The sequence below is a fragment of the Protopterus annectens genome, chromosome 3.part1 (genome assembly GCF_019279795.1).
Source record: "Protopterus annectens isolate FY-2018-M chromosome 3.part1, PAN1.0, whole genome shotgun sequence".
Classification (NCBI taxonomy): Eukaryota; Metazoa; Chordata; order Ceratodontiformes; family Protopteridae; genus Protopterus; species Protopterus annectens.
In genome coordinates this window covers 970,999,159-971,021,906 of record NC_056732.1, presented here as the reverse complement: position 1 = coordinate 971,021,906, position 22,748 = coordinate 970,999,159, and positions in this window count along the sequence as shown.

Sequence of the window (22,748 nt, the reverse complement as noted above, 5' to 3'; positions counted from 1 at the left end):
TTTCCTAGCTGTGAGCCTTATACCTTTGGCACTTTTGTTGTTTGCCTGTTTCTTGTACGAATTACATTTATTCTATCCTGACGTGACCACTTTAGGCAAATGTTACATGCAGTATGGTGCATAGTTATTTCCTACGGTTACAAGACATTTGGCATTGTACCATTGTTGGTCAGGTCACACCTACACACACATTAATTGTCCCTCACACAGTGGATCAGGGGTATCCTGTTCACGTCAGTGCCTTCATCACCCTTATACCATGTGCCACTATGCGAATGTGTGCAATATATTCTCTCGCTTATTCATGTTGGGACATGTGCGTCACGGGCAGGTGTTTGATCCTAGGTAGTAGATTATGCATGACCAGTTATGGCTGGACAGTGTTGTGCACCACTAATGCACATTCCAACTTGTGTCCAGATGTCTACAGGACTGAACTTCGTGTCTTCTATTCTAATGTTTACACAGGTTACTTATCCCATGAGAGATATCCCAAAAATTGAACAAGACCAAAACAAGACGAATACTGACCATTCTTCTAGCGTTCTGAAAATGTGCTGGGGGTTTTACATGCAAGGAATACATAGTGTGCAATCCTGCAACTGCCTTGGGTGACACTACCTACTACATATGTGTAGTGGTCACTATGTGTAGATGTGGCTGCACCAAACCAGTAGGCCAAGTATGGCTGGATTTGGTGGATGTTCAGGTAAGGGAGTGGGTTGTGTGATGTGGAGGGGATGCTGGGTAGTCCATTATGCATCCAGGTGTGTTGCATTTGTTATGGCCAGTTCCATCAGGACCAATCTTTGGGTATGTGCCGGTGACATGTCTATACATTTGTATCGCACATTTCAATATTCATTTGTTTGTGGGATTGTGTTCTACAGTATGGCCTGTCTGGTTGTATTGCAGCTGTTTATACATGTTTTTGTGTTTCTTTCAGCTTCACCCTCTGCTCCCTCATACACCTCCGGTTCACCTGTTCTGCATACGACACAGTATCGCCTTGGAGGATTGTACCATTACCCATCCCCCCACACACACATATTCCTCATACCCCATACATCACTGCTTTGGTTGTTGGCCCATGACACGGCCAGAGTAACACATTGAATACCCTACATATGTCAGGTACCTGTATGGTTGTGTGGACTACCATGCCATGTTTGCTTTCCACATGCTATACCTCACGCACATAGGTACACGCCCATACTTATCTTTCATTACATGGTTGGTATACCCGGGTACTACCCGTTCAACTGTGACACATCCTGACAAGTTCAGCTTGTAGCGCTGATTAGCGGATTTTGGCAGACTGTTCTAATCATTGGTAGGATGCCACCTTTTCCTATGTCCAGGATGGGATATATTCCATACACATATCCAACTGTACTGGACAGCATGTACCCACAGTCAACGGTATTGATAATACTGTTCCTTTCAGCCTACATGTTTCCTTATTGTTGTAGCTGTTTATATGCTCCTTCTGTTTCGTTTACATGCTTATTCTATTTCCTATCACATTTGGCATGTGAAATATGGACATACCTTTTGTATGTGACTATTACATGCCTTGTGGGATATGATTCGGACATACGGTCGCTAGATATGTACATTTATCGTGTATTTTGTTATGGACACATCTGCCCAGCTGTGTACCCTCCCCTCACATTATGGGTCAGCTGGTGACCCTAACCATTGGGCTGGACGTACCTACTGGCGGCTCGCTAACCTATGATGCATTTCACTTCCACTTGGTATAGCTATCTACACTGCGTTGGACTACGGGCACCTGGTCTTCCATGCCATTTGTTCGTGGGATAGGGACCCGTTATTCCCTGCCGTGCATTTGTGTTTGCTTCTTCATTTTGTGTTCGCAGGAACTTTTTTGCATGCTTTGCATACGTTTCAGTATCCAAGGACACTGTCAGATGTGATTACTATCTTGCAACTTGTTATATGCAAGCATTTTAGGTTGCACGTCGACAGCTGGCATTGCCATGCCTCCATGCGGCACTTCGACACGCCCTATGCACTCACGCTCCTTTCCTGTGCACATGGCTGTGGTGGCAGCACGCCTTCATTAATATGCATTTGGCGCTACTGCGCCATCTTCACGCCGCACTGTTGGCGCAAGCCTTCCGCCGAGCTTCATGAATCCCGGGGTATATGTTATTTATATATTAAACTACTGGTGCAGAAGTGTGTGTTGAACAGGGTTTGTACAGAACTGACCTTCAAGGATGTGTCTACAGTGTACCCTACTGGAAAAGAACAGAAATGTATATAAACTATATACCTGTGCAAATGTATATTTTAATAGTAGAATCTGGAACTTACAGAGTTAACTTACAAAACTTCAGGAAAATAAGTTGAAATTGTTTTACAATTGTGTTATCTGTTAGTTTCAGTGAATCAGACACAATGTCTATAGCTAGAGTTTTTTCTATTGTCTTGAAACAGAAATAATTACTAGGTTTCAAATATAAAAGCGTTTTATTGGTTTATGACTTCCAAGTTCTGCTAACATCTGAGAGATATGTATTTTTAACACAGATATGTTAGTTTCTGTTAGCCTGAGAAATGAAGGCTGGTGACAAAGAGATATGTCATCCAAGCTGACCCAGCAGAAATGTTTGATAGTAATTTAAGAACTTTCTCAGAAAGAGACTGTGTACATTTTGTATTTTGTCTTTAACCTGGAAACATCCACTCAACATCATCTGCACCTGCCTTGCTAATAGTAAGGAACTAGATTACAGTAATTTCTCTTAAATATAGATAGGCATATAGTAAAGATTAGTTTAGATGTTTTATGTCTTTATTTGAGACTGTCCTGCAATGTTGTTTTAAAATATTTCCTGTGATTCTGAACTCTGAAGTAACTGTGTTGATTGAGTATTGTCTTGTTCTTTTATTATTTATTATTAAATATATTTAAACCTGTCATTGTGGATGATATTTGTGAGACATATGTAAGCTCTTAATGTACTTGCATATGTATTTTCTAACACTGTAAAGGCCACTCCTAAATAGCCTTGCTCTTGGTCACACTTACAATGTGGATAATAGTAACATTACACATTAGGATTGGTCACCCTTTGGGAAGGGCCTTAAAGTAGCTGATAAGGGGCTCTGGTGGCAGTGATAACTACCTTATGGTCTGGGAAGAAGGGGGCATAGCTAGTAACCATGTGACAGCCTTTCCCAGGTGTGTGTTTGTACATAAGTCAAATCTCAAAGTGTGTGTGCGTGTGCGTGTGTGTGTGTGTGTGTGTGTGTGTGTGTGTGTGTGTGTGTGTGTGTGTGAGCTACTTGGGCAGGGACATGAAGCACTGGTTGGACAGAAAGAGTGTTGGGAAGACTTGGCTTGGCACATTTTCAAATGGCCAAGATGGGACATTTTCGGAACACACATCAGATTTTACAAGCTGACACATACCCACGGTCAGTACAATGGATAGAACTTTACTTATTTGCCTACATAAAACCCTATTGTTGTAGCAGTTTATTTGCTTATTCTGTTTCTTGTAACATTTAGGTATTGTAGATACTGCAGTAATTATTTTCTGCTACTATTACATAACATATGGGACATAATTATGTCCTATAATCCTAGGACATTTGCTATTTGAAATGTCTTTTGTCAGTACACAACTGTCCAACGATGGATTGTTCCTTGCAAAGCGGGACAGATGATAACCCTACTGCGGACACCAGATTGTTTGGGCCAACACATAGCCACGGTCAGTGCAGGTTTAGAACATTCATTTGTTTCCTAGCTGTGAGCCTTATATCTTTGGCACTTTTGTTGTTTGCCTGTTTCTTGTATGAATTCCATTTATTCTATCCTGACATGACCGCTTTAGGCAACTGTTACATGCAGTATGGTGCATAGTTATTTCCTACGGTCACAAGACATTTGGCATTGTACCATTGTTGGTCAGGTCACACCTATACACACATTAATTGTCTCTCACACAGTGGATCAGGGGTATCCTGTTCATGTCAGTGCCTTCATCACCCTTATACCATGCTCCACTATGCGAATGTGTGCAATATATTCTCTCGCTTATTCGTGTTGGGACACGTGCATCACGGGCAGGTGTTTGATCCTAGGTAGTAGATTATGCATGACCAGTTATGGCTGGACAGTGTTGTGCACCACTAATGCACATTCCAACTTGTGTCCAGATGTCTACAGGACTGAACTTCGTGTCTTCTATTCTAATGTTTACACAGGTTACTTATCCCATGAGAGATATCCCAAAAATTGAACAAGACCAAAACAAGACGAATACTGACCATTCTTCTAGCGTTCTGAAAATGTGCTGGGGGTTTTACATGCAAGGAATACATAGTGTGCAATCCTGCAACTGCCTTGGGTGACACTACCTACTACATATGTGTAGTGGTCACTATGTGTAGATGTGGCTGCACCAAACCAGTAGGCCAAGTATGGCTGGATTTGGTGGACGTTCAGGTAAGGGAGTGGGTTGTGTGATGTGGAGGGGATGCTGGGTAGTCCATTATGCATCCAGGTGTGTTGCATTTGTTATGGCCAGTTCCATCAGGACCAATCTGTGGGTATATGCCGGTGACATGTCTATACATTTGTATCACACATTTCAATATTCATATGTTTGTGGGATTGTGTTCTATGGTATGGCCTGTCTGGTTGTATTGCAGCTGTTTATACATGTTTCTGTGTTTCTTTCAGATTCACCCGCTGCTCCCTCATACACCTCCAGTTCACCAATTCTGCATACGACACAGTATCGCCTTGGAGGATTGTACCATTACCCATCCTCCCACACACACATATTCCTCACACCCCATACATCACTGCTTTGGTTGTTGGCCCATGACACGGCCAGAGTAACACATTGAATACCCTACATATGTCAGGTACCTGTATGGTTGTGTGGACTCCCCTGCCATGTTTGCTTTCCACATGCTATACCTCACGCACATAGGTACACGCCCATACTTAACTTTCATTACATGGTTGGTATACCTGGGTACTACCCGTTCAACTGTGACACATCCTGACAAGATCGGCTTGTACCACTGATTTGTGGATTTTGGCAGACTGTTCTAATCATTGGTAGGATGCCACCTTTCCCTATGTCCAGGATGGGATATATTCCGTACACATATCCGACTGTACTGGACAGCACGTACCCACAGTCGATGGTATGGATAATACTGTTCCTTTCAGCCTACATGTTTTCTTATTGTTGTAGCTGTTTATATGCTCCTTCTGTTTCGTTTACATGCTTATTCTATTTCCTATCACATTTAGTATGTGAAATACGGACATACCTTTTGTATGTGGCTATTACATGCCTTGTGGGATATGATTCGGACATATGGTTGCTAGATATGTACATTTATCGTGTATTTTGTTATGGACACATCTGCCCAGCTGTGTACCCTCCCTCACATTATGGGTCAGCTGGTGACCCTAACCATTGGGATGGACGTACCTACTGGCAGCTCGTTAACATATGATGCATTTCACTTCCACTTGGTATAGCTATCTACACTGCGTTGGACTACGGGCACATGGTCTTCAATGTCATTTGTTTGTGGGATAGGGACCCGTTATTCCCTACCGTGCATTTGTGTTTGCTTCTTCATATTGTGTTCGCAGGAACTTTCTTGCATGCTTTACATACGTTTCAGTATCCACGGACACTGTCAGATGTGATTACTATCTTGCAACTTGTTATATGCAAGCATTTTAGATTGCACGTCGACAGCTGGCATTTCCACTCCTCCGTGCGGCACTTCGACTGGCCCTATGCACTCGCGCTCCTTTCCTGTGTACGTGGCTGTGGCGGCAGCACACCTTCATTAATATGCATTTGGCGCTACTGCTCAATCTTCACACCGCACTGTTGGCGCAAGCCTTGCGCCGAGCTTCATGAATCCTGGGGTATATGTTATTTCTATATTAAACTACTGGTGCAGAAGTGTGTGTTGAACAGGGTTTGTACAGTACTGACCTTTAAGGATGTGTCTACAGTGTACCCTACTGGAAAAGAACAGAAATGTATATAAACTATATACCTGTGCAAATGTATGTTTTAATAGTAGAATCTGGAACTTACAGAGTTAACTTTCAAAACTTCAAGAAAATAAGTTGAAATTGTTTTACAATTGTGTTATCTGTTAGTTTCAGTGAAACAGACAATGTCTATAGCTAGAGTTTGTTCTATTGTCTTGAAACAGAAATAATTACTAGGTTTCAAATATAAAAGCTTTTTTTGGTTTACGACTTCCAAGTTCTGCAAATATCTGAGAGATATGTATTTTTAACACAGATATGTTAGTTTCTGTTAGCCTGAGAAATGAAGGCTGGTGAAAAAGAGATATGCCATCAAGCTGACCCAGCAGAAATGTTTGATAGTAATTTAAGAACTCTCTCAGAAAGAGACTGTGTACATTTTGTATTTTGTCTTTAACCTGGAAACATCCACTCAACATCATCTGCACTTGCCTTGCTAATAGTAAGGAACTAGATTACAGTAATTTCTCTTAAATATAGATAGGCATATAGTAAAGATTAGTTTAGATGTTTTATGTCTTTATTTGAGACTGTCCTGCAATGTTGTTTTAAACTATTTCCTGTGATTTTGAACTCTGAAGTAACTGTGTTGATTGACTATTGTCGTGTTCTTTTATTATTTATTATTAAATATATTTAAACCTATCATTGTGGCTGATATTTGTGAGACATATTTAAGCTCTTAGTGTACTTGCATATGTATTTGCTAACACTGTACAGGCCACTCCTAAATAGCCTTGCTCTTGGTCACACTTACAATTTGGAGAATAGTAACATTACACATTAGGATTAGTCACCCTTTGGGAAGGGCCTTAAAGTAGCTGATAAGGGGTTCTGGTGGCAGTGATAACTACCTTATGGTCAGGGAAGAAGGAGGCATAACTAGTAATCCTGTGCCAGCCTTTCCTAGGTGTGTGTTTGTGTATAAATCAAATCTCAAAGTGTGTGTGTGTGTGTGTGTGTGTGTGTGTGTGTGTGTGTGTGTGTGTGTGTGTGTGTGTGAGAGAGAGAGAGAGCTACTTGGGCAAGAACATGAAGCACTGGTTGGACAGAAAGAGTGTTGGGAAGACTTGGCTTGGAACTCTGGCTAATGACTCAACTCTATAGTTGTGCCAGTGGGGAGTCTTATTAGGAATCTGGAGAAAGAGGGAGAAACCAGCCCCAGACTGATTGTTATCTCTGTGTGCTCTTAAGGGAAATTGTACTTTACTGTGTGTGTACTTGTCATCCTCCCATTATGTATGTCTCTCAGTGTTGCCAGTGGTGAGGATTTAGGCTCCATGATTACTGGGCCAGTGCAGGGGCATCACATATTAATTGGTGGACAGTGGTGGGATATCTGCATTGCATATTAATTGGTTGACAGTGGTGAGTTAGCCACATCACATATTAATTGGCTTGTTGTGGTGTGGATATTGAATTCCTGTAGCTTGTGTACAGTGGTCACTGAAGGTGTTTGTACTTTCAATCAGCCATGCAATGAACATTCAGAGTTCATATCACAATTGTTTTATTTATTTATTTTTTTTTGTTAGCTTAGTGAGCCAGGGAGAGCAGGCAAGCATGTCAGCAGAGGAGTATGGCAGACTGACAAGGAGCCAGCTGACTGAAATGTGCGAGGTTAATGAACTGGTGTATGCCAACCTGACTAAAGCAGATATGATTGCAGCTTTATTCACAGCTGCATCACAGGATAGTAACCATGAGGGCAATCAGACTGGTCTTGGAGATGTACAACTCTCAGAAAATGGACAGCTTAACATTTCCACAGAGGACTTACAAATCCATCTGGAGTTTACGATACTTGAACTGGAGGCCAAGCATTTGGAAGCAGATGCAGCAGAGAGACTGAAACATCTATACACTGAGGAAAATGACAAATTGGAATGTCTGAAGGCTGAGGAAAATGAGAAACTGCAATGTCTGGAAGCGGAGGAGAAGGAGAGGCAGAGGCAACATGAAAAGGAGATGCTGACTCTTTGCCAGAGTCCTGGAGGTAATGGGGAAGGGAGTTACTGAACCCCAGAAGCAATAAAGGTCAGTACATTTCTTCCACAATTTACAGAGGGGGTAATTTTTATAGCTTCATTCATATGTTTGAACTGGTATGAAACCATTGAAAGGCAAACAGGTAACCTTTAAATGTTTCATCTCCCAGGCCCATGCTTGCACTTATCAAGGGTATTAGAACTCATCAGCAATGTGGGATGCATGGCTAGGCTTAACAAGGCCCTTGTGCTTGTTAGCCTAGTAAACACCTATGAACCTATAGACCTATCAATTATAAATAGTATAATGTGACCAAGAGCTCTGGGAATGGGTTCCTGACCCCCTTACTCCATGGTAAAGATGTAACCACTGATTCTAAACTGTCTGATAATGATTGTTTAAATTAGAATATTGTAAAAAACAATTTTCCAGAATGTTTTAAAATAACACCTGAAACTTATAGGGAAACGTTTTGTGAGCATAGACCCAAGGCAGATGCAAGTGTGTGTGAATATGTTGCTGAACTAAACACTTATTTTCATAGGTGGGTGAGTGGATGTCAGCTCACCACTTTTGAAGGGCTGGCAGACCTTTTGGTGAGGGAACAGCCCTCAGCACTGTTCCTGAAGACATGAGAATCTGGTTAGCCGATACACAATGCACAACTTCAGATGAGTAGGGAAAGAAGAAGAGAGACCTATACTTTGCAAGCAGGGCATCACTGCACAGGAAATGGAGACCCTATGCTGCTCATGGGTCTAAGAGGACCAATGGTGGGCCTTCCAGACTGCCCCAACAGAGTCCACCAGTAGCAGTAGAAGCCACTATTCCAGGTATACATCCAGGACCAAGGTTTAAATGTTTTAAATGCAACCAGTGGGGCCATGTAGCATATAAATGTCCACAGAGGTAAAGTGGGGAACAAAGGGTGGGAGAACCAGTATGTGTGAATAACAAAATGCCAGCAGTAAGTATTCTCAAGATAACAAAGGTACAAAACCTACCACAAGAGGTTATATCCTAACTTAGTGAATGGGAAAGATACCATGGCTAATTTAGACACAGTGTCTGACCTAACCATTGTGAAGCCTGCAGTGGTTACAGATGAGCACTACTTGCTTGGGCAGTCTACTCCAGACAGGGCTTTAGGAGGGACCCCATTCCAAATTACTTTGGCTAGGGTTCACCTTGACTGGGAGGGTGGGAAAGGAAACAAGCAAGTAGGTGTGTTTGAGGCTATCCCTGCAGATGTACTGACAGGGAATTATTTTGATAATGTAGTACCCTGTGTGCATAAAGTTACATGCAGTCAGGCTTGGAGACAAGCATGTAGATCTGGTAGCCAGGAGGAGACCCAGAAAGACTGCACACTTGCAGCCAGGAGTGGTGAGGTGGTTACTTCAGGGATTGAGCTACCCTGTAGCAGTGAGACTGAAGGTGAACCACAGCTGCTTGTGGGTACTGATGTTCCCTTGGACAGAGGGACTGCAAGGTTAGAGGTGAATAGTAGTATCCAGGCTGACGGTGAGGTACCGCTGTCACTGCTGTCAGAGGATACCAGACTTCCTGTAGAACAGTAGCTGGGAAAGGATACAAAGAGAGAGTTGAGACAGGCTCAGCTTTCAAACCCTACATTTCAAGGCCTGAGGGAGGTAGCTAGTGAGGCACTTGATTTTCAAGGGAAGGGAGCATCTGTATACTGGGACATAGGGTTACTGTATAGAGAGTGGAACCCTGAGGGAGGTCTAGGGGTTGAGAGAATACAGTAGTTGGTAGTGCCCAGAGCCTACCATCTGACACTTCTATCCATAGCCCATGATATTCCCTTTGCAGGTCATATGGGCATAAAGCATGCAAATTTCCAGAGATGTAACAGGGTACTGCAGCAACTATGAGCAGTGCTGAAAAGTAGGCAATGCAGGAGACAAGGTGAAAGCTCATTTGATGCCTTTGCTTGTGATTGAGGAACCATTTTAGAAGGTAGCTATCGATATTGTGGGGCCTCTGTGCACCCCAAGTTCCACAGGGAAAATATATCCTAGTGGTAGTAGATTATGCTACCAGATTCCCTGAGGCAGTGGCTCTGTTCTCCACTGAGGCAGAAAAGGTGGAAAAGAGACTTGAAAAGAGACCACAGCTCTGTCTCTTGTGAGTTAAGCAGAAATACATTTCCCCACCCTCCTACCCAGTTACTGTTGTGTTCTTAAACACCACTGTCTTTCTAGTTGCCTGCCCCTTATGTTAATTTGAGCATATATCCCATTTCCTCTCTGCTTTTACTGGCTTGTGTGAGTAAGGACAAAATTATCATTTTGTGAAATTACTCCCCTTGAACTATTTAAATGAATTGGCCATCCTACTGTACTCCATAGTACCAGAATACAAAATTGACCAACCCCTTTCAATCTATCTTGCTGTTTTAAAAATAGTGACTCTACACTAAAACTTAACTTTTTAGACAGGTAAAACATAAGTTACCTATTCATCTAGGGCACACTACAGTATTAAATGATAAACCATTTTTTTTCATCTTACCTTTAAGCATCTACTGCAAGACCACCAGTTATTGGTGAGCCCACATTCTGTCTCTCAGTAGTCATCCTGGGATTAGTGCTTCTGTTTTCTCCTGGTGAGAGAAAGAGTGCAGTTACATTATTTGCTGGAGACTGCTGATCACCAGAAAGCTTAATAACTGCTTTATACTTGACAGCTTGGAATCTGTGCTTATATTCTGATCCTGGTGAAAGTAGGAGCAGAGTGCATTGATTCCTGACTCTTTCTGGTGGGAGTCCCTGTGACTAGCACTTGCTCTAAAACCTGCTGGAAAGGACTAGGAGGCCTTAAACTGATACAAGCACCCAACTCTCCTTGTTAATAAGAAGAAATTAATCTTAGGCACTAAACAGCCCATAATTGCAAAGTACCTTGCCAAGGTAAGGGGAAAACAGCTCTTGTACTTTACAAACAAAAAAAAAAAAAAAAAAAAAAAAAAAAGCACCTAACCAGGCATGTCCAAGGGTCACCTTCCAGTGATTTCTCCTGTCCAACTGGTGAATCTGGGCATACTGGGGCAATGCAGCAATTGCCTCATGTACACAGAAAACTCTCTCCTCCTACCACCCAACACTACAACCTGCAAGAGATGCACTTACATTGCCAAACTGGAAGCAAAGCTCCCTCCAGCCAAGATTGTGCTAGACAATAAAGAGGAGAAGGTTAACACCTACACTACACCTCAAGCAACACATAGCCCTTCAAAACTTTCACCACCAACACCCACATATAGCAACACTTAACCCACATATGTGGAGGCCCTTAACATTAACCTGCCCAAGCAACAAGGACCTCTGAAGCTGAAATGCAAACACCAGTCACAACCAAAGTATCACATAGCTCACAACACCATTGTGCCACCCAACAACAGCCCCTAAGGCAAGACAACGTACCCAACACTTTAGTCATATGTGATTCTATAGTCAGGCACACTGATGTCCCACTCACGAGGTTGAACAAGGAGAAAGTTACAGTCAGCTGCCTGACGGGTGCCAGAATCTGCCACATAATGCATGCACTCAAGTCACTCTACAACAAGTACAAATACGACTCTGTCATTGTCCTTGTTGGATTGAATGACTTGAGATGTATCTCCCTGGACTACATGAAAAGAGACATGGAAGAGCTCTTGGATCATGTGGTCCAGGCAGGTATGACCCTAGCCCTGAGTAGCATCTTGCCTTCTCCCAAAATGATACCACAGTATAAGGACAAAATGATTGACTTCAACAATTGGTAAAACTTCTGGTGTCATTCATAGGGGATCCAGTATCTGTCTGCCTGGGACGACATGATCAACAAACCATGATGCTTTGCCAGAGATGGTCTGCACCTGTCGCCCCTGGGATTCAGGTTACTGGCTAAGGCTCTTGCCACCCCTATAGTGCCTTTTTTAGCAAAGTTCAAAGGACAAAACCACCACCGTAACAAGTACAAGCATGCAAAATCTGAAGGTCATTACTACTCAATGCTAGAAGTCTAAACCTCAAAATGCACTCTCTCAAGGCACTCCTATAAATGGAGAACATCGATATCTGTGCAGTAACTGAGACCTAGTTAAGGGCTCCAGAGAGCACCCCTGCAATACAGGCTACAACTCTTCACTTTTCGGTCACCAAATGAGGACCGAAACACTAAAGGTGGAGGAGTGTCCATATTCACCAAGGATATTCACACCTCCAGGCTAGTTGCCCAACACAATGCAGCCGAAATTCTCTAGGTGGAACTAACACTAGTAAAGACTGCAATCCAAATTATAGCTTGCTAGAGATTCCCCCACCATGCCCCAATATTCTCATTACACCTTTCTAAACATACTGGAAAATATTAAGATACAACCAAACACCTTAAAACTGGGTGATTTCAACTACCCTGCCATTAACTGGGAAAACTACTTGTGTACCAACACCTTAGCCCAACAGTTCTTGGAATTCATAAATTCCAATGCCCTGGTTAAACTAATCCATAGTCCCACCAGGGGCTCCAATATCCTGGACCTGGTCATTACCAACATGGGAAATCGATGCTCTCCACCAGTAGTCACCCCCTCGTTGGTTAGGTCTGACCATAAGCTAATCACCTTTGACATCCACATCCCACCCCCACCCCCCAGTAAGGAAACATCCGTAAAAAAATTCTCCAAGGCTAACCTCATGCTGCTCAAGTCAGAAGTGACAAGCTTCATGACACCCATGCAGATGGGAACTGAAAGTTTGACTACCGAATCCTACACTAAAGCACTGCATGAGCACATCCACTCGTATATGAATCATGCCATCTCAAATAGAACCAAGATGCTCTCCTCCAAAAAAAGTAAACCAATCTGGTGGTCCCCTGTCATAAACAAACAATACAACAGAAGGAAGAAACTGTTGCAGAAAAGAGGAAAATCCAAGGATGCAAAAATCTCCCTTACCAGCCTCAGTAAGAAGCTGAGATCCCTCATAAAATCCTCCAAAGCTAGTTACAAAATAAAATTGCCAAAGATTCCAAAGACAATCACAAGGCATTCTATAGCTATGTTAAGAATCTAAATGGCAATGCTCAGATCTGCTCTGAGCTACAACAGAATGGCATTAAATATACTGATCCCAAGGACATTGCCAATATCCTGGCAGATCGATTCATTGCCAACTTCAACCCCCTCTCACCCCCTAAAGGGCCCATCTCAATACCGAAGGATTGCCAAATTCCAGTAATCATGGCCACACAGATAGAAACTGCACTTTCCAAAGCTAAGAATACAGCATCCATGGGACCAGATGACATCCCGTGCTGTTGTCTACATGAACTACAAAATGAACTGGCACCTCACCTAAGTGTCATGTTTAATCACAGCCTCACCTCAGGTTTCATACCCACTGAGTGGCGCAGAGCTACAGTTATCCCACTCCATTAGGGGGGACCTACCTTGGATCCTGGGAACTAACGTCCCATCAGTCTGACAAGCCTGCACTACAAGGCCATGGAACTTATAAACAAAGACACTGGTAACCTTCAAACAGTGGACCCCACCCAGTTTGGGTTCGTGAAGGGCTGATCGCGTCTCCTGAACCTGATTGACTTCTTCAAATCAGTCTCCAGAGCTGTGGATGAGGGTAAGGCAGTCAACACAGCCTATCTGGACCATGCCAAGGCCTTCAACACCATCTCCCACTCTGGAATCATATATAAACTTACTAAGCTGGGCATAAATCCCTACATCACTCGATGGGTTGCTAACTGGTTTACTGACAGAACCCACACTGTAAAAGTAGCCGACTCTAAATCCAGCTCCAGACAAGTGACAAGTGGAGTACCTCAGAGTTCAGTTTTGGGTCCGCTCTTGTTTAGCATCTACTTCTCTGAAGTACAGGCCAACACTAAGGGAATCTGGCTAACACAGTTCACAGATGATTGCAAAATGAGAGCCATTATTGAATCCCCAAATTATGTGGATATTCTACAAAAGGGCCTTACAGAAACATATGTTTGATGCCAGAGCCATGCGCTCAAGCTCAATACCAAGAAGTGTATAGTTTTCCCCTTTGGGATAAAACATGTACCCATAGGTGACAGTACAGTAAATACCAAAAGTATGATAAGAGACTTAGGAACACAAGTAGACAGTGGTCTCACCTTCGATAACCACATTGCCACAATAGTCAGGAAATCCTTCTATGTGGCACACCTCATCACTAAGGGCTTTTCCTCCAGAAAAAAAGAGGTCATTGTCCCACTGTACCCATCCCTCATTAGAGCCATCATAGAGTACAATGCCCCATTTAGAATGTACCTCACAAGATATCTGCAACAACTGGAAAGGCTGCAGAAACACCTCTCTAAAAGAATCACAGGCCTAAAACAGATGCCCTATGTTGACCAACTAAAAAAACTCCAGCTATACTCTGTCACATATCATCTACTCAGAGGCGATCTCTGCTTAACATACAAGGCCATGTCAAACTCAGAGCTGTTAGACGTGCTACACTTAAAGAAATCCCAATCCGTCAGAGCTACATGCTCCAGGGACCTAAACTTTGTCATCACAATGAATAATACATGCTGGGGGGAGAGGTTCCTGACCCAAAGACTACCCATACTCTGGAATAGACTGCCCATACATGTCAAGCAGAGTGTCTCCTTGGTCGTCTTCAAAAGGAACCTTGACGACTGGATGGAAGATAGGAAATTTACCCCAGGGATCACATCAGTCACCCTGCTAGACAGGGGTCCAGGGAAGTAAATATTGTGGGAAGAAATAGCCAGGGAATTGTTATGGCTAGGCTTGTATAGGCCCTAGGGCAGATAGTACCAACCTATGAACCTATGAACCTATAAATGCTTTGTTAGAGATTTTCACCAGGATAGCTTTCCCAAAAGAAATACTGACTGACAGAGGAGCCAATTTCATGTCAGATCTGCTGGCTTGTCTATGGAAGTAATGTGGGGGTTAAGAACCTAAAGACCACCCCCAACTATCCCCAGACCAATGGTCCTGTTGAGAGGTTAAACTCAGCATGGCAATGCTATGGCCATTTGCAGGAGAGTTTGCCCATGCTTACCTAGATGATATTACTATTTACAGCCATTCCTGGCAAGAGCCCCTTCAGCATGTCAGGAAGACTACAGAGGGAAGGGTTGACCATTAAGCCCAGCAAATGTCAGATGGGTATGGCAGAGGTCTCCTACCTGGGATACAGAGTGGAGAGTGGTAAGATCAAGCCAGAACTTGCCAAAGTGGAAGCCATTCAGACATGGCCTGCACCTGTTACCAAAAAGCAGGTGAGGACATTGTTAGGGACAACAGGATACTACAGAAAGTTTGTCCCCAAGTATAGCACCTTCCCTCACAGACCTGATATGGAAAAACATGCCAAATAAGGTAGTGTGGATCCCAGTATGTGATCAGGCATTCCAGAATCTTAAAGGAGCTTTGGGAGGACCCCTTGTGTTAGCCAGTCCAGATTACAACAAACAGTTTGTTGTGCAGTTGGATGCTTCAAGCCATGGGGTGGGGCTTGTACTTAGCCAGGTTTCCTCAGAGGGACAAGAGCACCCAGTGGTATATCTCAGTCATAGGCTCCAACCCAGGGGAGAATGCTATGCAGCTGTAGAAAAGGAATGCCTAGCCATAGTGTGGGCACTGCGAAACTCTAGCCTTATCTGTATGGAAGGAAATTCACTGTGGTTACAGACCACAATCCCTTAACATGGCTACACTGAGCCAGCCAGCAAAATTCTAAGTTAGTAAAGTGGAGCCTAGGGTTGTAAGCATATGATATGACTGCAGCACCACAGTGGGGTTAGCAATGCCAACTCAGATGGGGTCTCAAGACAGGGAATGAGGTAAGGTATTCCCAGATAGGCTCAACTCTCTCAAGTAATGTTTCTCAAGGGTCACTTGAAAAACTAGCTTGAGTTTTCGGGGGGGGGGGGATTGTGACACTGCCAGTCCAGCTATCTGGAATTTTATAAATAATTCTGTGTCATTTGTGAATATTAATATCATTTATATGCTTGTCTTAAAAATTTTAGAGAACTATATGTTTTGTGTATATTAAACTATTGGTGCAGAAGTGTGAGAACAGGGTTTGTACAGTACTGAGCTTCAAGGATGTGTCCACAATGTACCCTACTAGAAAAGAACATAAATGTATATAAACTACATACCTGTGCAAATGTATGTTTCGATAGTAAAAAATGGAACTTACAGAGTTAACTTACAAAATGTCAAGAAAATAAGATGAAATTGTTTTATGATTGTGTTATCTCTCAGTTTCAGTGAAACAGATGCAATGTCTATAGCTAGAAGTTTTCTATTGTCTTGAAATAGAAATGATTACTAGGTTTCAAACATAAAAGCAGTTTATTGGTTTACAAATTCCAAGTTCTGCAAACATCTGAGATATATGTATTTTTAACACAGAGATGTTATTTTCTGTTAGCCTGGGAACTGAAGGCAGGTGGCAAAGAGTGATGTCATCCAAGCTGACCTAGCAGTAATGTTTGATAGTAATTTAAGGACTTTCTAAGAGAGAGACTGTGTGCATTTTGTATTTTGGCTTTGACCTGGCAGCATTCACCCATCATCATTTGCACATGCCTTGCTAATAGTAAGTAACTAGATTACAGTAATTTCTCTTAGATATAGATAGGAATATAGTAAAGATTAATTTAGATGTTTTGCACCTTCTGTGTGGAGTCTGCATGTCCTCCCCACGGTTGACTGGCATTTGAAAGACATATGTAGAATAGGTGTGCCTTCGCTGAAGGTTGGGCATTGAGCTGGCACCTTGACACCCATAAAATATCTACTTCCAATCATTAGTGGACTGGAGTTCAGCTGTGGCGACCCCTAACCGGGAAAAGCTGAAAGAAAAACAACAATGTATTTATTTGAGACTGTCCTGCAATGTTGTTTTAAAATATTTCCTGTGATTCTGAACATCTGAAGTAACTGTGTTGATTATTGTCTTGTTCATTTTTATTATTAAATATATTTAAACTTATATTTGTGGCTGATATCTATGAGACATATTTAAGCTCTTAGCGTACTTGCATATGTATTTCGTGACACTGTGCAGGCCACTCCTAAATAGCCTTGCTCTTGGTCACACTTAACATTTGGATAATAGCAATATTACACAGTAGGACTGGTCACCCTTTGGAAAGGGTCTTAAAGTAGCTGATAAGGGGTGCTGGTGGCAGTGATAACTACCTTGTGGTCTGAGCAGAAGGGGTCATAGCTAGTAACCCTGTGCCAGCCTTTTCCAGGTGTGTGTTTTTGTATAAATCAAATCTCAAAGTGTGTGTGTGTGTGTGTGTGTGTGTGTGTGTGTGTGTGTGTGTGTGTGTGTGTGTGTGTGTGTGTGTGTGTGTGTGTGTGTGTGTGTGTGTGTGTGTGTGTGTGTGTGTGTGTGTGTGTGTGTGTGTGTTTGTGTGTGTCAGCTACTTGGGCAGGGACCTGAAGCACTGGTTGGATAGAAAGAGTGCTGGGAGGACTTAGCTTGGTGCACTGGCTAAGGACTCAAATTTATAGCTGTGCCAGTGGGGACTCTTATTGGGGATTTGGAGAAAGAGGGAGAAACCAGCCCCAGACTGTCTGTGATCTCTGTGTGCTCTTAAGGGAAATTGTACTTTACTGTGTGTGTACTTGTCATCCTCCCATTGTGTATGTCCCTCACTGTTACCAATGGTAATGATTAAGGCTCCTTGATTACTGGGCCAGTGCAGGGGTGTCACACCAAGCCTCATTCATACCTGCAGCCTTGACATAATAACTGATTAAAAATGTGAACACTTAGCTGTATAAATGGACTACTGCTAACATTTCTGGTGGAGGCTACATGGTTAATTAACATTAGCCCCCCCCCCCCCCCGATTGCCTTAATATCCTCTAGCATGGCTGGCAGAACAGACTATCATTGATTTTTCTGGCTATGGAAAATCACTGCAATGGGTTGTGTCTGAATTGAAAGGGTTACCATGAGGATATGGTCACTACTGGAAGGGCTTACTACTCATTGTATCTTTTTTTGGAATTCCAGGGTGTAGTCTGTGGAAGTACAGAAATGAAAAATGTACAGATTACCATCAGTTGGCTGTATCTTTTTCAAAGTCATTCTGTTAGATGTTGCCAAATGCAACCATCTTCATTTCCTATCATATTAAAGAAAACTACAACATGCAGGTTATCATCCTTCCCATCCATAATAGAGGCAAATGTACCTCTGTATCTTACTTCAGATCAAGAGCATTAATCTCACCATTGACTAATTTCCTTGAGAACAATAAATGTAACAAGTTACATTTTACTATCATGGCAACTGGTTATTTCTTCAGTAGGGATCTAAAACTTATCCAAGCAGTCTATGCAGAAAAAGTCAGAAGACTAATCCTGTATAAGGTGCAGCAAGTAGAAAACACACACACACACACACACACACACACACACACACACACACACACACACACACACACACACACACACACACACACACACACACACACCCGCACATACGCACACATGCTTAGACACAGATACACACACACACACACACACACACACACACACACACACACATGGAATGTCCTAACACAAATGTGCATATTGATTAAAAAAAGAAGGAAATCTTACTGCTCTTGGAATTCACCTTCCATCTCACCAAATCCTTATGCATTCCAATTTGGCTAATATTTTCAACATGCACATGTAATTAGCCTGTAATACAATAGTATTTAGGAACTGTAAACAGAAGAAATGGTAATCTGTCATAGGGAGAGTGAACCAGTTTGCAGAGATTAACTCAGTATAAGCATCAAACTAATTGATAGGGCCCACCAACTCTATTGGTGTACAGGGATATAGACCTGGTCATGATCCATGTATCCATTTTGCAGCTGTATCACATGTTGCAACTGGCAAGAGGTAGGAGAGGAATGTGAAGACATAGCATGCACAGCTATCTTCAGAGAAGATTATGAAGACATGTACTTGGTCACACTTTCTATGGTAAATTCCTGTGAAGATGTCCAAGCATCACATGAATGTGTTTTCTGTAAAGATGCATGCATGCATTTGTATGTATGTATGCTGTCAAATTATTTTGTGTGCCAAACCCTTAGATGCCTTGGTTTTGCATATAGGACATTAGATCTTTCAAAGGAAACACCAATCCCGACATAAGGATGATGTCTCCCACAACCAACAGATACACCTGCAAACTCTGATGAAAAAAATGGGCTGTGTATCATTTTCACCTGAGGAACATGTGGTTTTGCAGACTGGACGTGTGGTCAGAATTCAATGGTCAGCAACGGTGGATGGATATTTGAAGTTCTGAGACTGACAGAAGGATCCCAGTATGCTTCACTGCATAAAATGGTAAAAGTGCAGATGAAAAACTGGTGAACAGCAAGGGAAGAAGGACATAAGTATCAGCTATCACTAGAAATGTGTAGATTTACAATAATCCTTTTTCTTTCATCACTATTCACAGTTTATATGTAGTGCAGCTATTTCCAGAAGATATTAAGTCTAATGTGCACATTTCTTCCTCTGCTGTCCGCCATGCATGTTGCTGCTAGCCTATAGTTTCTGATGACAGTTGTCACCAGACATTTGAGTAGCAGAACATGTTCCTTGCACCTGTAGCTCTGAAAAGTAATAAGGCTATTATAGCAAATATGTGGTGTATCATATTTGATGAAAGGTGGAATATAGAAAGATTCAGCTGACATGGGTGTCAGGTTATCATACATGAGTAAATAAAGTTTAATTCTAAACTGCCTTAAATTAGTGTATCATACACATCAATGCTTCTCATTCACTTTGTGAGCTACTTATTGAAAGAATGGGACTTGGTGGTGATCAAGATTATAACTGTCAGAAAAAAAACAATACTAATAGTACTGTAATGGTCTCTGTACTCAAAGACTATTTACTGAATGATTTTTTTAAATAATTATTGCTAACTCAATTATTCCTTTTTTACCCTAGTCACATAATTATTGTTGGTCATGTCACTCAGTGTTATTCACCAATATTGCTATGTATTGCTGAAAAAGACTTGTTGCTGTGTAACAACACTTAATTTTCATCATGGTTTGTGTGATGACCGTGCCCTGGCCCAGCAATCAACGAGCCTCAATCCTCACCACTATCACCAGGGAGGTTGTCTCCTAGAAGAGGAAAGGATGACTAATACACACAGTAAAGTACAATTTCCCCTAAGTGCACACAGAGATCGCAGTCAGTCTGGGGCTGGTTGCACCCTTGCTCTCCAGGTCCCCAATAAGACTCCCCACTGGCACAGCTATAGGGTTCAGGTCTCAACCTAACTGGGCAAGCTAGAACCTCCAGTACCCTCTCTGTCCAACCAGTGCTTTATGTCCCTGCCAAGTAGCTGACACAACACACACACACTTTGAGATAAGTATTTATACACTTCACAGACACTCCTGGGAAAGGCTGACACAGATTCTCCAGCTGTGCCCCTTTACCCAGACTATACGGTAGTAATTACTGCCACCACCCAGTTAATAATATCTGCTAGTAAAAGGCCCTTAAAAGGGTGTCCAATTATTACTGTGCAATATTAATATCCAATTGTAATGTGACTATACAGTCTAAGGCTTATCAGAGTGGTCTATTACAATAAACTCTCTATAAATATGCAATGCACTCTAGAGCTTATCTCTACACAAAGCAGCCACAGGTAGAAGGTTTTAAAAATATTTAATAATAAATAATTAAAACACAAGACAAATCTACTACACCGCAGAGATATCTAAGAGTTCACAGATTACACAGAAACTTAAAATAATATTGTAGGAAAGATCTGATTACACAGAAAAATACTTAGTCTAACTTTTTAATCTTTAGCTAATCTTAAGAGAAAACACAGTGCTACAATCCTACTTACATACATAAAGAGCATAGGCAGTGCTGGTAAGTTAGATGTCCAAGATCAAAATGCTCTAGGTCTCTTGTGAGAAATAGTATTTAAACATTACTAACGAACATGTCTCTAAGGCCCTCCCAAAATGACATCATTTCTGACACTTAGGTTTTCCCAGTATTCATATTGCATCATCTTAACTCCTGGTCTGAGTTCTCAGGCCACAAACTGCATTATTTAGCAATCTAACACCTGCACAGAAACTTACAATGATACAAGACATTTCACATGTATATACTAACAGAAACTAAAGCAATAAAGCACCGTCCGTGTCTAAATTCTAGTCATAAACTTTAGCCTTAAAACAATGGGCATGAAATCTTCATCCAGCTGTCCTCGGACCGAATTCTAACATGAAAGGATACAACATGCTTTACTGGGCCAGTAGAGTGCAATGTTGTCACATATTTTGCAGTTCCACATGTTTTCTTACATGTAAAAACACAAGCCTGTATTTTACATTTATTTATACAGTTGACATAATTAGATATCAAATTCTATTTGACTAGGCTGGCAGCCTTCACCCATCTCCCCCCAATTGTCACAGTTTGTATAATGCAGACTAAAATACTTTTCAAGACAATATTACTTTAATCAACATGTCAACATGTCCTGTTTAATTAGAATATCAAACAGCAGAATACAACAAAGTATAAAAGAACATTGTTTTCTGGTTCATCTTAGTCTTCTGATCTGTCTCACTTTGTCATTCTTTATCACTCACACAAACATGCACACACAGTCACACTGTCTCTCTCTCTCTCACACACACACACACACACACACACACACACACACACACACACACACACACACACACACACACACACACACATTTTAAAACATTCTGCTAAATTATTGTTCAAGTCAACAATATTTTAGTCAATACTTCGTCTGATAAAAATATCAAACAGCATAATACTGCCAAGATAAAATTTTGCAGTGTTATAAAGAAACAATATTGTAGTCGATACCTGATGTGTGATAAAAATATCAAACAGCAGAATACTACCAAGTTAAAATTGTGAAATTTTATAAGACATAAAGATAATTGTTTCTGCTTCATCTCAGTCCCTCTTGTCTAACTTGTCTCCCTCTTCTCTATCTCTCCTCATTGCTTGCCTTTTCTGTGAATAGACATATATCTATATATATACGTATAGATAGATGCACACACACACACACACACACACACACACACACACACACACACACACACACACACACACACACACACACACACACAGATTTTAAAGACTATAGACTATCCATATTAAGAAATATGTTGATACTGATTGTGGTAAAATTATTATGACCTAATTACATTTTGCAGGAGTGTTAAGTGAGTTTTAATTTGCACCATAAGGGTTAACATGTTTTTCTTTTGGTCAAGTGTAATATGAACTTTTCTTGGAAAGGAAGCTGAAAGAATGACCTTTAGGAAAGACACAGCAGGGACAAGAATATTGATAAAGGGCTGAGAGTGTTTTGCATATCTGCTTACACAAAGCTATTTCCTGTTGATAAGTCAAAGAACAGACCACATCTTATACAGAAGACAAGCAGTGAGGGTTTGCTCATTAATGCAGCACTGAAACAGTAAAAACCCAAACCACTGGACTCAGGCCATGCTGTTTTGTGCAATATCCTTCAAAATAAAATTGAAGTTCTGTTCCATTTGAAATAGA